The sequence below is a fragment of the Lissotriton helveticus genome, chromosome 1_1 (genome assembly GCF_964261635.1).
Source record: "Lissotriton helveticus chromosome 1_1, aLisHel1.1, whole genome shotgun sequence".
NCBI classification, from domain to species: domain Eukaryota; kingdom Metazoa; phylum Chordata; class Amphibia; order Caudata; family Salamandridae; genus Lissotriton; species Lissotriton helveticus.
Window position 1 is genome coordinate 216,456,466 of NC_136057.1, and position 20,266 is coordinate 216,476,731.

Genomic DNA, 20,266 nt, shown 5'->3' on the forward strand with positions numbered 1-20,266 from the left:
TTATAGTATCAAATGAACTTTATAAAGCTGATCAACATTATTTCATTTCAGAATATCTCTGCACCTCATCAGAGTGTATTGGCTCTGTGGCGCAATGGATAGCGCATTGGACTTCTAGGTGAATGTAAAAAAGATATTCAAAGGTTGTGGGTTCGAATCCCACCAGAGTCACTTTCATCCCTATTTATTTCATAACTGTTTAAAAGAGTAATAAACAGTGCATGCATACTTCTGCTTCACCAAAAAGGGCAGTGAAAGGAAGTCTATTTTAAATAGATACTATTCAAGTTACGCAATCTTTGCAGAAGAGGAAATTGGCAGCTGTACTTATGAAAATGTAATTTACTCAGAAGTAAGGTTTTGGGCCCTTCCTTAATTTTACAATGTCAATAAAAACATATGAATTCTAAGTCAGCAAAAAAAATGAGATAGTAGCAATTTCAGGACTTACAATAAGGTTAAATTTACTGAAGAGATTTCAAATGCTTGAAGTACCAATTCATTATTATATTCCGCGTATTCAGTACTTAATACCGGCAACCATCTTAAGAAACGTAGTGATAGTTGGGACACTTCCAAATGTTGATAAGGTCATTTTGTAGAGCGCCCTCTCCGAGCCTGGATAGCTCAGTCGGGAGAGCATCAGACTTTTAATCTGAGGGCCCAGGGTTCAAGTCCCTGTTCAGGCGGCTTGGTTAAAGAAAAGGTATATCAATTGCATACTCTTTTCAGGATCCAATGAATGGGGAGTCCTATTAGAGATGTTTCAAAAAAGTCTTAATCAAGTCATTACATACCCATCTGTCTTCTACATTCTTTGACAAGGGTTAAGAAGACTTACCCAAACTGTATCATGTAGTTTGTTGATTATCTTTTACCCAATTCAATGTTCAAAATGTAAGGTAGTGTCCGATTAACTTGATAAAGTTGGTCAACAGCTGATAGGTCATCTTTTTATTTGTGAATCTCTGATCACCGTGTTGAATCAGGTCGGATCTCTAGTGCAATGGATAGCGGCTTGGAGTCCTAGACGAATGTAGCAAAAGCATTCAAAGGCTTTGTGTTCAAACACCAGCTGGGTCAATTTTATCCCTCCTCCTATTTTATAACTAATTGAAACAGTAACAAGCAATGCCTGCGTCTGCATCACCAGAAACATTTACCAAAATGGCAGTGAAAGAAAGTCTACTTAAACAGAGACTGTTTGCTTTGAAAACATTGCATAATCTATGCCCAAGAGGAAATTCCCAAAGATACTGCTGAAAATGTAATTTAGTAGGTAGTAATAGTATTTGGCACTTTATTGATTTCACAATGTCATTTTAGACACATGATTTCTAAGTCAGCCGAAAATGAGATAGTACAAATTTCAGGATTTAAAATGGATTACGTGTGCTGCTGAAATTTCAAATGCTTAACACCTTCAATGCTACAGGAGATTTTCCTCCTGTGCTGAATGATCTGTAAATCCATTGTTCATGACGAGCTCAGCTCGTCATAAGCACACGACAAGTGTACTGCACGACGAGCTGAGCTCGTCATGAGCATGGAAGGGGTTAAAACATCAATTTGTTATTAAACTCTACAAATTTGATTGCTAATATATGTAACCATATTAATACACAGAGTGTAGGTCAGTGTACGTCCACATTTGTTTAGCTGATTTTAAGACAGAGTATAGCAAAGCCTGGATAGCTCAGTCGGTAGAGCATCAGCCTTTTAATCTGAGGGTCCAGGGTTCAAGTCCCTGTTCAGGCGGTTGCTTCCTTTAAAGAAAAATTACTCTAATTGGATGCTCTTTTTGTGTTCCCCTGCATGACGAATAAGATATTCCATTACTAAAATTGCAAAAACGTCTTTCATGGAGTTTTGAAATGCACATCTGCCTCATATATCATGTGCCATTTGACTAAACTTAAGTCGTACGTAGATTTACCTAAGGCATCATGTAACTTGAGACGGTGAATATAATTTCCCCAATTCAATATTCAAAATAAATCCATGGTTATAGTATCAAATGAACTTTATAAAGCTGATCAACATTATTTCATTTCAGAATATCTCTGCAACTCATTAGAGTGTATTGGCTCTGTGGCGCAATGGATAGCGCATTGGACTTCTAGGTGAATGTAAAAAAGATATTCAAAGGTTGTGGGTTCGAATCCCACCAGAGTCACTTTTATCCCTATTTATTTCATAACTGTTTAAAAGAGTAATAAACAGTGCATGCATGCTTCTGCTTCACCAAAAAGGGCAGTGAAAGGAAGTCTATTTTAAATAGATACTATTCAAGTTACGCAATCTTTGCAGAAGAGGAAATTGGCAGCTGTACTTATGAAAATGTAATTTACTCAGAAGTAAGATTTTGGGCCCTTCCTTAATTTTACAATGTCAATAAAAACATATGAATTCTAAGTCAGCAAAAAAAATGAGATAGTAGCAATTTCAGGACTTACAATAAGGTTAAATTTACTGAAGAGATTTCAAATGCTTGAAGTACCAATTCATTATTATATTTCGCGTATTGAGTACTTAATACCGGCAACCATCTTAAGAAACGTAGTGATAGTTGGGACACTTCCAAATGTTGATAAGGTCATTTTGTGGAGCGCCCTCTCCGAGCCTGGATAGCTCAGTCGGGAGAGCATCAGACTTTTAATCTGAGGGCCCAGGGTTCAAGTCCCTGTTCAGGCGGCTTGGTTAAAGAAAAGGTATATCAATTGCATACTCTTTTCAGGATCCAATGAATGGGGAGTCCAATTAGAGATGTTTCAAAAAAGTCTTAATCAAGTCATTACATACCCATCTGTCTTCTACATTCTTTGACAAGGGTTAAGAAGACTTACCCAAACTGTATCATGTAGTTTGTTGATTATCTTTTACCAAATTCAATGTTCAAAATGTAAGGTAGTGTCCGATTAACTTGATAAAGTTGGTCAACAGCTGATAGGTCATCTTTTTATTTGTGAATCTCTGATCACCGTGTTGAATCAGGTCGGATCTCTAGTGCAATGGATAGCGGCTTGGAGTCCTAGACGAATGTAGCAAAAGCATTCAAAGGCTTTGTGTTCAAACACCAGCTGGGTCAATTTTATCCCTCCTCCTATTTTATAACTAATTGAAACAGTAACAAGCAATGCCTGCGTCTGCATCACCAGAAACATTTACCAACATGGCAGTGAAAGAAAGTCTACTTAAACAGAGACTGTTTGCTTTGAAAACATTGCATAATCTATGCCCAAGAGGAAATTCCCAAAGATACTGCTGAAAATGTAATTTAGTAGGTAGTAATAGTATTTGGCACTTTATTGATTTCACAATGTCATTTTAGACACATGATTTCGAAGTCAGCCGAAAATGAGATAGTACAAATTTCAGGATTTAAAATGGATTACGTGTGCTGTTGAAATTTCAAATGCTTAACACCTTCAATGCTACAGGAGATTTTCCTCCTGTGCTGAATGATCTGTAAATCCATTGTTCATGACGAGCTCAGCTCGTCATAAGCACACGACAAGTGTACTGCACGATGAGCTGAGCTCGTCATGAGCATGGAAGGGGTTAAAACATCAATTTGTTATTAAACTCTACAAATTTGATTGCTAATATATGTAACCATATTAATACACAGAGTGTAGGTCAGTGTACGTCCACATTTGTTTAGCTGATTTTAAGACAGAGTATAGCAGAGCCTGGATAGCTCAGTCGGTAGAGCATCAGACTTTTAATCTGAGGGTACAGGGTTCAAGTCCCTGTTCAGGCGGTTGCTTCCTTTAAAGAAAAATTACTCTAATTGGATGCTCTTTTTGTGTTCCCCTGCATGACGAATACAATATTCCATTACTAAAATTGCAAAAACGTCTTTCATGGAGTTGTGAAATGCACATCTGCCTCATATATCATGTGCCATTTGACTAAACTTAAGTCGTACGTAGATTTACCTAAGGTATCATGTAACTTGAGACGGTGAATATAATTTCCCCAATTCAATATTCAAAATAAATCCATGGTTATAGTATCAAATGAACTTTATAAAGCTGATCAACATTATTTCATTTCAGAATATCTCTGCACCTCATCAGAGTGTATTGGCGCTGTGGCGCAATGGATAGCGCATTGGACTTCTAGGTGAATGTAAAAAAGATATTCAAAGGTTGTGGGTTCGAATCCCACCAGAGTCACTTTTATCCCTATTTATTTCATAACTGTTTAAAAGAGTAATAAACAGTGCATGCATGCTTCTGCTTCACCAAAAAGGGCAGTGAAAGGAAGTCTATTTTAAATAGATACTATTCAAGTTACGCAATCTTTGCAGAAGAGGAAATTGGCAGCTGTACTTATGAAAATGTAATTTACTCAGAAGTAAGATTTTGGGCCCTTCCTTAATTTTACAATGTCAATAAAAACATATGAATTCTAAGTCAGCAAAAAAAATGAGATAGTAGCAATTTCAGGACTTACAATAAGGTTAAATTTACTGAAGAGATTTCAAATGCTTGAAGTACCAATTCATTATTATATTTCGCGTATTGAGTACTTAATACCGGCAACCATCTTAAGAAACGTAGTGATAGTTGGGACACTTCCAAATGTTGATAAGGTCATTTTGTGGAGCGCCCTCTCCGAGCCTGGATAGCTCAGTCGGGAGAGCATCAGACTTTTAATCTGAGGGCCCAGGGTTCAAGTCCCTGTTCAGGCGGCTTGGTTAAAGAAAAGGTATATCAATTGCATACTCTTTTCAGGATCCAATGAATGGGGAGTCCAATTAGAGATGTTTCAAAAAAGTCTTAATCAAGTCATTACATACCCATCTGTCTTCTACATTCTTTGACAAGGGTTAAGAAGACTTACCCAAACTGTATCATGTAGTTTGTTGATTATCTTTTACCAAATTCAATGTTCAAAATGTAAGGTAGTGTCCGATTAACTTGATAAAGTTGGTCAACAGCTGATAGGTCATCTTTTTATTTGTGAATCTCTGATCACCGTGTTGAATCAGGTCGGATCTCTAGTGCAATGGATAGCGGCTTGGAGTCCTAGACGAATGTAGCAAAAGCATTCAAAGGCTTTGTGTTCAAACACCAGCTGGGTCAATTTTATCCCTCCTCCTATTTTATAACTAATTGAAACAGTAACAAGCAATGCCTGCGTCTGCATCACCAGAAACATTTACCAACATGGCAGTGAAAGAAAGTCTACTTAAACAGAGACTGTTTGCTTTGAAAACATTGCATAATCTATGCCCAAGAGGAAATTCCCAAAGATACTGCTGAAAATGTAATTTAGTAGGTAGTAATAGTATTTGGCACGTTATTGATTTCACAATGTCATTTTAGACACATGATTTCTAAGTCAGCCGAAAATGAGATAGTACAAATTTCAGGATTTAAAATGGATTACGTGTGCTGTTGAAATTTCAAATGCTTAACACCTTCAATGCTACAGGAGATTTTCCTCCTGTGCTGAATGATCTGTAAATCCATTGTTCATGACGAGCTCAGCTCGTCATAAGCACACGACAAGTGTACTGCACGATGAGCTGAGCTCGTCATGAGCATGGAAGGGGTTAAAACATCAATTTGTTATTAAACTCTACAAATTTGATTGCTAATATATGTAACCATATTAATACACAGAGTGTAGGTCAGTGTACGTCCACATTTGTTTAGCTGATTTTAAGACAGAGTATAGCAGAGCCTGGATAGCTCAGTCGGTAGAGCATCAGACTTTTAATCTGAGGGTACAGGGTTCAAGTCCCTGTTCAGGCGGTTGCTTCCTTTAAAGAAAAATTACTCTAATTGGATGCTCTTTTTGTGTTCCCCTGCATGACGAATACAATATTCCATTACTAAAATTGCAAAAACGTCTTTCATGGAGTTGTGAAATGCACATCTGCCTCATATATCATGTGCCATTTGACTAAACTTAAGTCGTACGTAGATTTACCTAAGGTATCATGTAACTTGAGACGGTGAATATAATTTCCCCAATTCAATATTCAAAATAAATCCATGGTTATAGTATCAAATGAACTTTATAAAGCTGATCAACATTATTTCATTTCAGAATATCTCTGCACCTCATCAGAGTGTATTGGCGCTGTGGCGCAATGGATAGCGCATTGGACTTCTAGGTGAATGTAAAAAAGATATTCAAAGGTTGTGGGTTCGAATCCCACCAGAGTCACTTTTATCCCTATTTATTTCATAACTGTTTAAAAGAGTAATAAACAGTGCATGCATGCTTCTGCTTCACCAAAAAGGGCAGTGAAAGGAAGTCTATTTTAAATAGATACTATTCAAGTTACGCAATCTTTGCAGAAGAGGAAATTGGCAGCTGTACTTATGAAAATGTAATTTACTCAGAAGTAAGATTTTGGGCCCTTCCTTAATTTTACAATGTCAATAAAAACATATGAATTCTAAGTCAGCAAAAAAAATGAGATAGTAGCAATTTCAGGACTTACAATAAGGTTAAATTTACTGAAGAGATTTCAAATGCTTGAAGTACCAATTCATTATTATATTTCGCGTATTGAGTACTTAATACCGGCAACCATCTTAAGAAACGTAGTGATAGTTGGGACACTTCCAAATGTTGATAAGGTCATTTTGTGGAGCGCCCTCTCCGAGCCTGGATAGCTCAGTCGGGAGAGCATCAGACTTTTAATCTGAGGGCCCAGGGTTCAAGTCCCTGTTCAGGCGGCTTGGTTAAAGAAAAGGTATATCAATTGCATACTCTTTTCAGGATCCAATGAATGGGGAGTCCAATTAGAGATGTTTCAAAAAAGTCTTAATCAAGTCATTACATACCCATCTGTCTTCTACATTCTTTGACAAGGGTTAAGAAGACTTACCCAAACTGTATCATGTAGTTTGTTGATTATCTTTTACCAAATTCAATGTTCAAAATGTAAGGTAGTGTCCGATTAACTTGATAAAGTTGGTCAACAGCTGATAGGTCATCTTTTTATTTGTGAATCTCTGATCACCGTGTTGAATCAGGTCGGATCTCTAGTGCAATGGATAGCGGCTTGGAGTCCTAGACGAATGTAGCAAAAGCATTCAAAGGCTTTGTGTTCAAACACCAGCTGGGTCAATTTTATCCCTCCTCCTATTTTATAACTAATTGAAACAGTAACAAGCAATGCCTGCGTCTGCATCACCAGAAACATTTACCAACATGGCAGTGAAAGAAAGTCTACTTAAACAGAGACTGTTTGCTTTGAAAACATTGCATAATCTATGCCCAAGAGGAAATTCCCAAAGATACTGCTGAAAATGTAATTTAGTAGGTAGTAATAGTATTTGGCACGTTATTGATTTCACAATGTCATTTTAGACACATGATTTCTAAGTCAGCCGAAAATGAGATAGTACAAATTTCAGGATTTAAAATGGATTACGTGTGCTGCTGAAATTTCAAATGCTTAACACCTTCAATGCTACAGGAGATTTTCCTCCTGTGCTGAATGATCTGTAAATCCATTGTTCATGACGAGCTCAGCTCGTCATAAGCACACGACAAGTGTACTGCACGACGAGCTGAGCTCGTCATGAGCATGGAAGGGGTTAAAACATCAATTTGTTATTAAACTCTACAAATTTGATTGCTAATATATGTAACCATATTAATACACAGAGTGTAGGTCAGTGTACGTCCACATTTGTTTAGCTGATTTTAAGACAGAGTATAGCAGAGCCTGGATAGCTCAGTCGGTAGAGCATCAGACTTTTAATCTGAGGGTCCAGGGTTCAAGTCCCTGTTCAGGCGGTTGCTCACTTTAAAGAAAAATTACTCTAATTGGATGCTCTTTTTGTGTTCCCCTGCATGACGAATAAGATATTCCATTACTAAAATTGCAAAAACGTCTTTCATGGAGTTTTGAAATGCACATCTGCCTCATATATCATGTGCCATTTGACTAAACTTAAGTCGTACGTAGATTTACCTAAGGCATCATGTAACTTGAGACGGTGAATATAATTTCCCCAATTCAATATTCAAAATAAATCCATGGTTATAGTATCAAATGAACTTTATAAAGCTGATCAACATTATTTCATTTCAGAATATCTCTGCACCTCATCAGAGTGTATTGGCTCTGTGGCGCAATGGATAGCGCATTGGACTTCTAGGTGAATGTAAAAAAGATATTCAAAGGTTGTGGGTTCGAATCCCACCAGAGTCAGTTTTATCCCTATTTATTTCATAACTGTTTAAAAGAGTAATAAACAGTGCATGCATGCTTCTGCTTCACCAAAAAGGGCAGTGAAAGGCTTTGTGTTCAAACACCAGCTGGGTCAATTTTATCCCTCCTCTTATTTTATAACTAATTGAAACAGTAACAAGCAATGCCTGCGTCTGCATCACCAGAAACATTTACCAAAATGGCAGTGAAAGAAAGTCTACTTAAACAGAGACTGTTTGCTTTGAAAACATTGCATAATCTATGCCCAAGAGGAAATTCCCAAAGATACTGCTGAAAATGTAATTTAGTAGGTAGTAATAGTATTTGGCACTTTATTGATTTCACAATGTCATTTTAGACACATGATTTCTAAGTCAGCCGAAATGAGATAGTACAAATTTCAGGATTTAAAATGGATTACGTGTGCTGCTGAAATTTCAAATGCTTAACACCTTCAATGCTACAGGAGATTTTCCTCCTGTGCTGAATGATCTGTAAATCCATTGTTCATGACGAGCTCAGCTCGTCATAAGCACACGACAAGTGTACTGCACGACGAGCTGAGCTCGTCATGAGCATGGAAGGGGTTAAAACATCAATTTGTTATTAAACTCTACAAATTTGATTGCTAATATATGTAACCATATTAATACACAGAGTGTAGGTCAGTGTACGTCCACATTTGTTTAGCTGATTTTAAGACAGAGTATAGCAGAGCCTGGATAGCTCAGTCGGTAGAGCATCAGACTTTTAATCTGAGGGTCCAGGGTTCAAGTCCCTGTTCAGGCGGTTGCTTACTTTAAAGAAAAATTACTCTAATTGGATGCTCTTTTTGTGTTCCCCTGCATGACGAATAAGATATTCCATTACTAAAATTGCAAAAACGTCTTTCATGGAGTTTTGAAATGCACATCTGCCTCATATATCATGTGCCATTTGACTAAACTTAAGTCGTACGTAGATTTACCTAAGGCATCATGTAACTTGAGACGGTGAATATAATTTCCCCAATTCAATATTCAAAATAAATCCATGGTTATAGTATCAAATGAACTTTATAAAGCTGATCAACATTATTTCATTTCAGAATATCTCTGCACCTCATCAGAGTGTATTGGCTCTGTGGCGCAATGGATAGCGCATTGGACTTCTAGGTGAATGTAAAAAAGATATTCAAAGGTTGTGGGTTCGAATCCCACCAGAGTCAGTTTTATCCCTATTTATTTCATAACTGTTTAAAAGAGTAATAAACAGTGCATGCATGCTTCTGCTTCACCAAAAAGGGCAGTGAAAGGCTTTGTGTTCAAACACCAGCTGGGTCAATTTTATCCCTCCTCTTATTTTATAACTAATTGAAACAGTAACAAGCAATGCCTGCGTCTGCATCACCAGAAACATTTACCAAAATGGCAGTGAAAGAAAGTCTACTTAAACAGAGACTGTTTGCTTTGAAAACATTGCATAATCTATGCCCAAGAGGAAATTCCCAAAGATACTGCTGAAAATGTAATTTAGTAGGTAGTAATAGTATTTGGCACTTTATTGATTTCACAATGTCATTTTAGACACATGATTTCTAAGTCAGCCGAAATGAGATAGTACAAATTTCAGGATTTAAAATGGATTACGTGTGCTGCTGAAATTTCAAATGCTTAACACCTTCAATGCTACAGGAGATTTTCCTCCTGTGCTGAATGATCTGTAAATCCATTGTTCATGACGAGCTCAGCTCGTCATAAGCACACGACAAGTGTACTGCACGACGAGCTGAGCTCGTCATGAGCATGGAAGGGGTTAAAACATCAATTTGTTATTAAACTCTACAAATTTGATTGCTAATATATGTAACCATATTAATACACAGAGTGTAGGTCAGTGTACGTCCACATTTGTTTAGCTGATTTTAAGACAGAGTATAGCAGAGCCTGGATAGCTCAGTCGGTAGAGCATCAGCCTTTTAATCTGAGGGTCCAGGGTTCAAGTCCCTGTTCAGGCGGTTGCTTCCTTTAAAGAAAAATTACTCTAATTGGATGCTCTTTTTGTGTTCCCCTGCATGACGAATAAGATATTCCATTACTAAAATTGCAAAAACGTCTTTCATGGAGTTTTGAAATGCACATCTGCCTCATATATCATGTGCCATTTGACTAAACTTAAGTCGTACGTAGATTTACCTAAGGCATCATGTAACTTGAGACGGTGAATATAATTTCCCCAATTCAATATTCAAAATAAATCCATGGTTATAGTATCAAATGAACTTTATAAAGCTGATCAACATTATTTCATTTCAGAATATCTCTGCACCTCATCAGAGTGTATTGGCTCTGTGGCGCAATGGATAGCGCATTGGACTTCTAGGTGAATGTAAAAAAGATATTCAAAGGTTGTGGGTTCGAATCCCACCAGAGTCAGTTTTATCCCTATTTATTTCATAACTGTTTAAAAGAGTAATAAACAGTGCATGCATGCTTCTGCTTCACCAAAAAGGGCAGTGAAAGGAAGTCTATTTTAAATAGATACTATTCAAGTTACGCAATCTTTGCAGAAGAGGAAATTGGCAGCTGTACTTATGAAAATGTAATTTACTCAGAAGTAAGATTTTGGGCCCTTCCTTAATTTTACAATGTCAATAAAAACATATGAATTCTAAGTCAGCAAAAAAAATGAGATAGTAGCAATTTCAGGACTTACAATAAGGTTAAATTTACTGAAGAGATTTCAAATGCTTGAAGTACCAATTCATTATTATATTCCGCGTATTCAGTACTTAATACCGGCAACCATCTTAAGAAACGTAGTGATAGTTGGGACACTTCCAAATGTTGATAAGGTCATTTTGTGGAGTGCCCTCTCCAAGCCTGGATAGCTCAGTCGGGAGAGCATCAGACTTTTAATCTGAGGGCCCAGGGTTCAAGTCCCTGTTCAGGCGGCTTGGTTAAAGAAAAGGTATATCAATTGCATACTCTTTTCAGGATCCAATGAATGGGGAGTCCAATTAGAGATGTTTCAAAAAAGTCTTAATCAAGTCATTACATACCCATCTGTCTTCTACATTCTTTGACAAGGGTTAAGAAGACTTACCCAAACTGTATCATGTAGTTTGTTGATTATCTTTTACCAAATTCAATGTTCAAAATGTAAGGTAGTGTCCGATTAACTTGATAAAGTTGGTCAACAGCTGATAGGTCATCTTTTTATTTGTGAATCTCTGATCACCGTGTTGAATCAGGTCGGATCTCTAGTGCAATGGATAGCGGCTTGGAGTCCTAGACGAATGTAGCAAAAGCATTCAAAGGCTTTGTGTTCAAACACCAGCTGGGTCAATTTTATCCCTCCTCCTATTTTATAACTAATTGAAACAGTAACAAGCAATGCCTGCGTCTGCATCACCAGAAACATTTACCAACATGGCAGTGAAAGAAAGTCTACTTAAACAGAGACTGTTTGCTTTGAAAACATTGCATAATCTATGCCCAAGAGGAAATTCCCAAAGATACTGCTGAAAATGTAATTTAGTAGGTAGTAATAGTATTTGGCACGTTATTGATTTCACAATGTCATTTTAGACACATGATTTCTAAGTCAGCCGAAAATGAGATAGTACAAATTTCAGGATTTAAAATGGATTACGTGTGCTGTTGAAATTTCAAATGCTTAACACCTTCAATGCTACAGGAGATTTTCCTCCTGTGCTGAATGATCTGTAAATCCATTGTTCATGACGAGCTCAGCTCGTCATAAGCACACGACAAGTGTACTGCACGATGAGCTGAGCTCGTCATGAGCATGGAAGGGGTTAAAACATCAATTTGTTATTAAACTCTACAAATTTGATTGCTAATATATGTAACCATATTAATACACAGAGTGTAGGTCAGTGTACGTCCACATTTGTTTAGCTGATTTTAAGACAGAGTATAGCAGAGCCTGGATAGCTCAGTCGGTAGAGCATCAGACTTTTAATCTGAGGGTACAGGGTTCAAGTCCCTGTTCAGGCGGTTGCTTCCTTTAAAGAAAAATTACTCTAATTGGATGCTCTTTTTGTGTTCCCCTGCATGACGAATACAATATTCCATTACTAAAATTGCAAAAACGTCTTTCATGGAGTTGTGAAATGCACATCTGCCTCATATATCATGTGCCATTTGACTAAACTTAAGTCGTACGTAGATTTACCTAAGGTATCATGTAACTTGAGACGGTGAATATAATTTCCCCAATTCAATATTCAAAATAAATCCATGGTTATAGTATCAAATGAACTTTATAAAGCTGATCAACATTATTTCATTTCAGAATATCTCTGCACCTCATCAGAGTGTATTGGCGCTGTGGCGCAATGGATAGCGCATTGGACTTCTAGGTGAATGTAAAAAAGATATTCAAAGGTTGTGGGTTCGAATCCCACCAGAGTCACTTTTATCCCTATTTATTTCATAACTGTTTAAAAGAGTAATAAACAGTGCATGCATGCTTCTGCTTCACCAAAAAGGGCAGTGAAAGGAAGTCTATTTTAAATAGATACTATTCAAGTTACGCAATCTTTGCAGAAGAGGAAATTGGCAGCTGTACTTATGAAAATGTAATTTACTCAGAAGTAAGATTTTGGGCCCTTCCTTAATTTTACAATGTCAATAAAAACATATGAATTCTAAGTCAGCAAAAAAAATGAGATAGTAGCAATTTCAGGACTTACAATAAGGTTAAATTTACTGAAGAGATTTCAAATGCTTGAAGTACCAATTCATTATTATATTTCGCGTATTGAGTACTTAATACCGGCAACCATCTTAAGAAACGTAGTGATAGTTGGGACACTTCCAAATGTTGATAAGGTCATTTTGTGGAGCGCCCTCTCCGAGCCTGGATAGCTCAGTCGGGAGAGCATCAGACTTTTAATCTGAGGGCCCAGGGTTCAAGTCCCTGTTCAGGCGGCTTGGTTAAAGAAAAGGTATATCAATTGCATACTCTTTTCAGGATCCAATGAATGGGGAGTCCAATTAGAGATGTTTCAAAAAAGTCTTAATCAAGTCATTACATACCCATCTGTCTTCTACATTCTTTGACAAGGGTTAAGAAGACTTACCCAAACTGTATCATGTAGTTTGTTGATTATCTTTTACCAAATTCAATGTTCAAAATGTAAGGTAGTGTCCGATTAACTTGATAAAGTTGGTCAACAGCTGATAGGTCATCTTTTTATTTGTGAATCTCTGATCACCGTGTTGAATCAGGTCGGATCTCTAGTGCAATGGATAGCGGCTTGGAGTCCTAGACGAATGTAGCAAAAGCATTCAAAGGCTTTGTGTTCAAACACCAGCTGGGTCAATTTTATCCCTCCTCCTATTTTATAACTAATTGAAACAGTAACAAGCAATGCCTGCGTCTGCATCACCAGAAACATTTACCAACATGGCAGTGAAAGAAAGTCTACTTAAACAGAGACTGTTTGCTTTGAAAACATTGCATAATCTATGCCCAAGAGGAAATTCCCAAAGATACTGCTGAAAATGTAATTTAGTAGGTAGTAATAGTATTTGGCACGTTATTGATTTCACAATGTCATTTTAGACACATGATTTCTAAGTCAGCCGAAAATGAGATAGTACAAATTTCAGGATTTAAAATGGATTACGTGTGCTGCTGAAATTTCAAATGCTTAACACCTTCAATGCTACAGGAGATTTTCCTCCTGTGCTGAATGATCTGTAAATCCATTGTTCATGACGAGCTCAGCTCGTCATAAGCACACGACAAGTGTACTGCACGACGAGCTGAGCTCGTCATGAGCATGGAAGGGGTTAAAACATCAATTTGTTATTAAACTCTACAAATTTGATTGCTAATATATGTAACCATATTAATACACAGAGTGTAGGTCAGTGTACGTCCACATTTGTTTAGCTGATTTTAAGACAGAGTATAGCAGAGCCTGGATAGCTCAGTCGGTAGAGCATCAGACTTTTAATCTGAGGGTCCAGGGTTCAAGTCCCTGTTCAGGCGGTTGCTCACTTTAAAGAAAAATTACTCTAATTGGATGCTCTTTTTGTGTTCCCCTGCATGACGAATAAGATATTCCATTACTAAAATTGCAAAAACGTCTTTCATGGAGTTTTGAAATGCACATCTGCCTCATATATCATGTGCCATTTGACTAAACTTAAGTCGTACGTAGATTTACCTAAGGCATCATGTAACTTGAGACGGTGAATATAATTTCCCCAATTCAATATTCAAAATAAATCCATGGTTATAGTATCAAATGAACTTTATAAAGCTGATCAACATTATTTCATTTCAGAATATCTCTGCACCTCATCAGAGTGTATTGGCTCTGTGGCGCAATGGATAGCGCATTGGACTTCTAGGTGAATGTAAAAAAGATATTCAAAGGTTGTGGGTTCGAATCCCACCAGAGTCAGTTTTATCCCTATTTATTTCATAACTGTTTAAAAGAGTAATAAACAGTGCATGCATGCTTCTGCTTCACCAAAAAGGGCAGTGAAAGGCTTTGTGTTCAAACACCAGCTGGGTCAATTTTATCCCTCCTCTTATTTTATAACTAATTGAAACAGTAACAAGCAATGCCTGCGTCTGCATCACCAGAAACATTTACCAAAATGGCAGTGAAAGAAAGTCTACTTAAACAGAGACTGTTTGCTTTGAAAACATTGCATAATCTATGCCCAAGAGGAAATTCCCAAAGATACTGCTGAAAATGTAATTTAGTAGGTAGTAATAGTATTTGGCACTTTATTGATTTCACAATGTCATTTTAGACACATGATTTCTAAGTCAGCCGAAATGAGATAGTACAAATTTCAGGATTTAAAATGGATTACGTGTGCTGCTGAAATTTCAAATGCTTAACACCTTCAATGCTACAGGAGATTTTCCTCCTGTGCTGAATGATCTGTAAATCCATTGTTCATGACGAGCTCAGCTCGTCATAAGCACACGACAAGTGTACTGCACGACGAGCTGAGCTCGTCATGAGCATGGAAGGGGTTAAAACATCAATTTGTTATTAAACTCTACAAATTTGATTGCTAATATATGTAACCATATTAATACACAGAGTGTAGGTCAGTGTACGTCCACATTTGTTTAGCTGATTTTAAGACAGAGTATAGCAGAGCCTGGATAGCTCAGTCGGTAGAGCATCAGACTTTTAATCTGAGGGTCCAGGGTTCAAGTCCCTGTTCAGGCGGTTGCTTACTTTAAAGAAAAATTACTCTAATTGGATGCTCTTTTTGTGTTCCCCTGCATGACGAATAAGATATTCCATTACTAAAATTGCAAAAACGTCTTTCATGGAGTTTTGAAATGCACATCTGCCTCATATATCATGTGCCATTTGACTAAACTTAAGTCGTACGTAGATTTACCTAAGGCATCATGTAACTTGAGACGGTGAATATAATTTCCCCAATTCAATATTCAAAATAAATCCATGGTTATAGTATCAAATGAACTTTATAAAGCTGATCAACATTATTTCATTTCAGAATATCTCTGCACCTCATCAGAGTGTATTGGCTCTGTGGCGCAATGGATAGCGCATTGGACTTCTAGGTGAATGTAAAAAAGATATTCAAAGGTTGTGGGTTCGAATCCCACCAGAGTCAGTTTTATCCCTATTTATTTCATAACTGTTTAAAAGAGTAATAAACAGTGCATGCATGCTTCTGCTTCACCAAAAAGGGCAGTGAAAGGCTTTGTGTTCAAACACCAGCTGGGTCAATTTTATCCCTCCTCTTATTTTATAACTAATTGAAACAGTAACAAGCAATGCCTGCGTCTGCATCACCAGAAACATTTACCAAAATGGCAGTGAAAGAAAGTCTACTTAAACAGAGACTGTTTGCTTTGAAAACATTGCATAATCTATGCCCAAGAGGAAATTCCCAAAGATACTGCTGAAAATGTAATTTAGTAGGTAGTAATAGTATTTGGCACTTTATTGATTTCACAATGTCATTTTAGACACATGATTTCTAAGTCAGCCGAAATGAGATAGTACAAATTTCAGGATTTAAAATGGATTACGTGTGCTGCTGAAATTTCAAATGCTTAACACCTTCAATGCTACAGGAGATTTTCCTCCTGTGCTGAATGATCTGTAAATCCATTGTTCATGACGAGCTCAGCTCGTCATAAGCACACGACAAGTGTACTGCACGACGAGCTGAGCTCGTCATGAGCATGGAAGGGGTTAAAACATCAATTTGTTATTAAACTCTACAAATTTGATTGCTAATATATGTAACCATATTAATACACAGAGTGTAGGTCAGTGTACGTCCACATTTGTTTAGCTGATTTTAAGACAGAGTATAGCAGAGCCTGGATAGCTCAGTCGGTAGAGCATCAGCCTTTTAATCTGAGGGTCCAGGGTTCAAGTCCCTGTTCAGGCGGTTGCTTCCTTTAAAGAAAAATTACTCTAATTGGATGCTCTTTTTGTGTTCCCCTGCATGACGAATAAGATATTCCATTACTAAAATTGCAAAAACGTCTTTCATGGAGTTTTGAAATGCACATCTGCCTCATATATCATGTGCCATTTGACTAAACTTAAGTCGTACGTAGATTTACCTAAGGCATCATGTAACTTGAGACGGTGAATATAATTTCCCCAATTCAATATTCAAAATAAATCCATGGTTATAGTATCAAATGAACTTTATAAAGCTGATCAACATTATTTCATTTCAGAATATCTCTGCACCTCATCAGAGTGTATTGGCTCTGTGGCGCAATGGATAGCGCATTGGACTTCTAGGTGAATGTAAAAAAGATATTCAAAGGTTGTGGGTTCGAATCCCACCAGAGTCAGTTTTATCCCTATTTATTTCATAACTGTTTAAAAGAGTAATAAACAGTGCATGCATGCTTCTGCTTCACCAAAAAGGGCAGTGAAAGGAAGTCTATTTTAAATAGATACTATTCAAGTTACGCAATCTTTGCAGAAGAGGAAATTGGCAGCTGTACTTATGAAAATGTAATTTACTCAGAAGTAAGATTTTGGGCCCTTCCTTAATTTTACAATGTCAATAAAAACATATGAATTCTAAGTCAGCAAAAAAAATGAGATAGTAGCAATTTCAGGACTTACAATAAGGTTAAATTTACTGAAGAGATTTCAAATGCTTGAAGTACCAATTCATTATTATATTCCGCGTATTCAGTACTTAATACCGGCAACCATCTTAAGAAACGTAGTGATAGTTGGGACACTTCCAAATGTTGATAAGGTCATTTTGTGGAGTGCCCTCTCCAAGCCTGGATAGCTCAGTCGGGAGAGCATCAGACTTTTAATCTGAGGGCCCAGGGTTCAAGTCCCTGTTCAGGCGGCTTGGTTAAAGAAAAGGTATATCAATTGCATACTCTTTTCAGGATCCAATGAATGGGGAGTCCTATTAGAGATGTTTCAAAAAAGTCTTAATCAAGTCATTACATACCCATCTGTCTTCTACATTCTTTGACAAGGGTTAAGAAGACTTACCCAAACTGTATCATGTAGTTTGTTGATTATCTTTTACCCAATTCAATGTTCAAAATGTAAGGTAGTGTCCGATTAACTTGATAAAGTTGGTCAACAGCTGATAGGTCATCTTTTTATTTGTGAATCTCTGATCACCCTGTTGAATCAGGTCGGATCTCTAGTGCAATGGATAGCGGCTTGGAGTCCTAGACGAATGTAGCAAAAGCATTCAAAGGCTTTGTGTTCAAACACCAGCTGGGTCAATTTTATCCCTCCTCTTATTTTATAACTAATTGAAACAGTAACAAGCAATGCCTGCGTCTGCATCACCAGAAACATTTACCAAAATGGCAGTGAAAGAAAGTCTACTTAAACAGAGACTGTTTGCTTTGAAAACATTGCATAATCTATGCCCAAGAGGAAATTCCCAAAGATACTGCTGAAAATGTAATTTAGTAGGTAGTAATAGTATTTGGCACTTTATTGATTTCACAATGTCATTTTAGACACATGATTTCGAAGTCAGCCGAAAATGAGATAGTACAAATTTCAGGATTTAAAATGGATTACGTGTGCTGCTGAAATTTCAAATGCTTAACACCTTCAATGCTACAGGAGATTTTCCTCCTGTGCTGAATGATCTGTAAATCCATTGTTCATGACGAGCTCAGCTCGTCATAAGCACACGACAAGTGTACTGCACGACGAGCTGAGCTCATCATGAGCATGGAAGGGGTTAAAACATCAATTTGTTATTAAACTCTACAAATTTGATTGCTAATATATGTAACCATATTAATACACAGAGTGTAGGTCAGTGTACGTCCACATTTGTTTAGCTGATTTTAAGACAGAGTATAGCAGAGCCTGGATAGCTCAGTCGGTAGAGCATCAGACTTTTAATCTGAGGGTACAGGGTTCAAGTCCCTGTTCAGGCGGTTGCTTCCTTTAAAGAAAAATTACTCTAATTGGATGCTCTTTTTGTGTTCCCCTGCATGACGAATACGATATTCCATTACTAAAATTGCAAAAACGTCTTTCATGGAGTTGTGAAATGCACATCTGCCTCATATATCATGTGCCATTTGACTAAACTTAAGTCGTACGTAGATTTACCTAAGGTATCATGTAACTTGAGACGGTGAATATAATTTCCCCAATTCAATATTCAAAATAAATCCATGGTTATAGTATCAAATGAACTTTATAAAGCTGATCAACATTATTTCATTTCAGAATATCTCTGCACCTCATCAGAGTGTATTGGCGCTGTGGCGCAATGGATAGCGCATTGGACTTCTAGGTGAATGTAAAAAAGATATTCAAAGGTTGTGGGTTCGAATCCCACCAGAGTCACTTTTATCCCTATTTATTTCATAACTGTTTAAAAGAGTAATAAACAGTGCATGCATGCTTCTGCTTCACCAAAAAGGGCAGTGAAAGGAAGTCTATTTTAAATAGATACTATTCAAGTTACGCAATCTTTGCAGAAGAGGAAATTGGCAGCTGTACTTATGAAAATGTAATTTACTCAGAAGTAAGATTTTGGGCCCTTCCTTAATTTTACAATGTCAATAAAAACATATGAATTCTAAGTCAGCAAAAAAAATGAGATAGTAGCAATTTCAGGACTTACAATAAGGTTACATTTACTGAAGAGATTTCAAATGCTTGAAGTACCAATTCATTATTATATTCCGCGTATTGAGTACTTAATACCGGCAACCATCTTAAGAAACGTAGTGATAGTTGGGACACTTCCAAATGTTGATAAGGTCATTTTGTGGAGCGCCCTCTCCGAGCCTGGATAGCTCAGTCGGGAGAGCATCAGACTTTTAATCTGAGGGCCCAGGGTTCAAGTCCCTGTTCAGGCGGCTTGGTTAAAGAAAAGGTATATCAATTGCATACTCTTTTCAGGATCCAATGAATGGGGAGTCCTATTAGAGATGTTTCAAAAAAGTCTTAATCAAGTCATTACATACCCATCTGTCTTCTACATTCTTTGACAAGGGTTAAGAAGACTTACCCAAACTGTATCATGTAGTTTGACATGTTGATTATCTTTTACCCAATTCAATGTTCAAAATATAAGGTAGTGTCCGATTAACTTGATAAAGTTGGTCAACAGCTGATAGGTCATCTTTTTATTTGTGAATCTCTGATCACCGTGTTGAATCAGGTCGGATCTCTAGTGCAATGGATAGCGGCTTGGAGTCCTAGACGAATGTAGCAAAAGCATTCAAAGGCTTTGTGTTCAAACACCAGCTGGGTCAATTTTATCCCTCCTCTTATTTTATAACTAATTGAAACAGTAACAAGCAATGCCTGCGTCTGCATCACCAGAAACATTTACCAACATGGCAGTGAAAGAAAGTCTACTTAAACAGAGACTGTTTGCTTTGAAAACATTGCATAATCTATGCCCAAGAGGAAATTCCCAAAGATACTGCTGAAAATGTAATTTAGTAGGTAGTAATAGTATTTGGCACTTTATTGATTTCACAATGTCATTTTAGACACATGATTTCTAAGTCAGCCGAAAATGAGATAGTACAAATTTCAGGATTTAAAATGGATTACGTGTGCTG

General features: G+C 37.1%; 12 non-coding genes across 12 annotated transcripts; all 12 read left to right on the forward strand.

Annotated features, from left to right (window-relative positions):
• Positions 1–80: 80 nt before the first annotated feature.
• TRNAR-UCU (transfer RNA arginine (anticodon UCU)) lies at positions 81–171 on the forward strand. Its single transcript is given in 2 exon segments — positions 81–117; positions 136–171. It is a non-coding gene; the product is annotated as a tRNA-Arg (tRNA).
• Positions 172–2,085: 1,914 nt separating this feature from the next.
• On the forward strand, positions 2,086–2,176 carry TRNAR-UCU (transfer RNA arginine (anticodon UCU)). Its single transcript is given in 2 exon segments — positions 2,086–2,122; positions 2,141–2,176. It is a non-coding gene; the product is annotated as a tRNA-Arg (tRNA).
• Positions 2,177–7,700: 5,524 nt separating this feature from the next.
• TRNAK-UUU (transfer RNA lysine (anticodon UUU)) lies at positions 7,701–7,773 on the forward strand. The gene has a single exon. It is a non-coding gene; the product is annotated as a tRNA-Lys (tRNA).
• A 327-nt stretch (positions 7,774–8,100) lies between these two features.
• TRNAR-UCU (transfer RNA arginine (anticodon UCU)) lies at positions 8,101–8,191 on the forward strand. Its single transcript is given in 2 exon segments — positions 8,101–8,137; positions 8,156–8,191. It is a non-coding gene; the product is annotated as a tRNA-Arg (tRNA).
• Positions 8,192–8,907: 716 nt separating this feature from the next.
• TRNAK-UUU (transfer RNA lysine (anticodon UUU)) lies at positions 8,908–8,980 on the forward strand. Its single transcript has one exon. It is a non-coding gene; the product is annotated as a tRNA-Lys (tRNA).
• A 327-nt stretch (positions 8,981–9,307) lies between these two features.
• TRNAR-UCU (transfer RNA arginine (anticodon UCU)) lies at positions 9,308–9,398 on the forward strand. The gene is given in 2 exon segments: positions 9,308–9,344; positions 9,363–9,398. It is a non-coding gene; the product is annotated as a tRNA-Arg (tRNA).
• Positions 9,399–10,514: 1,116 nt separating this feature from the next.
• On the forward strand, positions 10,515–10,605 carry TRNAR-UCU (transfer RNA arginine (anticodon UCU)). Its single transcript is given in 2 exon segments — positions 10,515–10,551; positions 10,570–10,605. It is a non-coding gene; the product is annotated as a tRNA-Arg (tRNA).
• Positions 10,606–14,124: 3,519 nt separating this feature from the next.
• Positions 14,125–14,197, forward strand: TRNAK-UUU (transfer RNA lysine (anticodon UUU)). Its single transcript has one exon. It is a non-coding gene; the product is annotated as a tRNA-Lys (tRNA).
• A 327-nt stretch (positions 14,198–14,524) lies between these two features.
• Positions 14,525–14,615, forward strand: TRNAR-UCU (transfer RNA arginine (anticodon UCU)). Its single transcript is given in 2 exon segments — positions 14,525–14,561; positions 14,580–14,615. It is a non-coding gene; the product is annotated as a tRNA-Arg (tRNA).
• A 716-nt stretch (positions 14,616–15,331) lies between these two features.
• On the forward strand, positions 15,332–15,404 carry TRNAK-UUU (transfer RNA lysine (anticodon UUU)). Its single transcript has one exon. It is a non-coding gene; the product is annotated as a tRNA-Lys (tRNA).
• Positions 15,405–15,731: 327 nt separating this feature from the next.
• On the forward strand, positions 15,732–15,822 carry TRNAR-UCU (transfer RNA arginine (anticodon UCU)). The gene is given in 2 exon segments: positions 15,732–15,768; positions 15,787–15,822. It is a non-coding gene; the product is annotated as a tRNA-Arg (tRNA).
• Positions 15,823–16,938: 1,116 nt separating this feature from the next.
• On the forward strand, positions 16,939–17,029 carry TRNAR-UCU (transfer RNA arginine (anticodon UCU)). The gene is given in 2 exon segments: positions 16,939–16,975; positions 16,994–17,029. It is a non-coding gene; the product is annotated as a tRNA-Arg (tRNA).
• Positions 17,030–20,266: the final 3,237 nt, after the last annotated feature.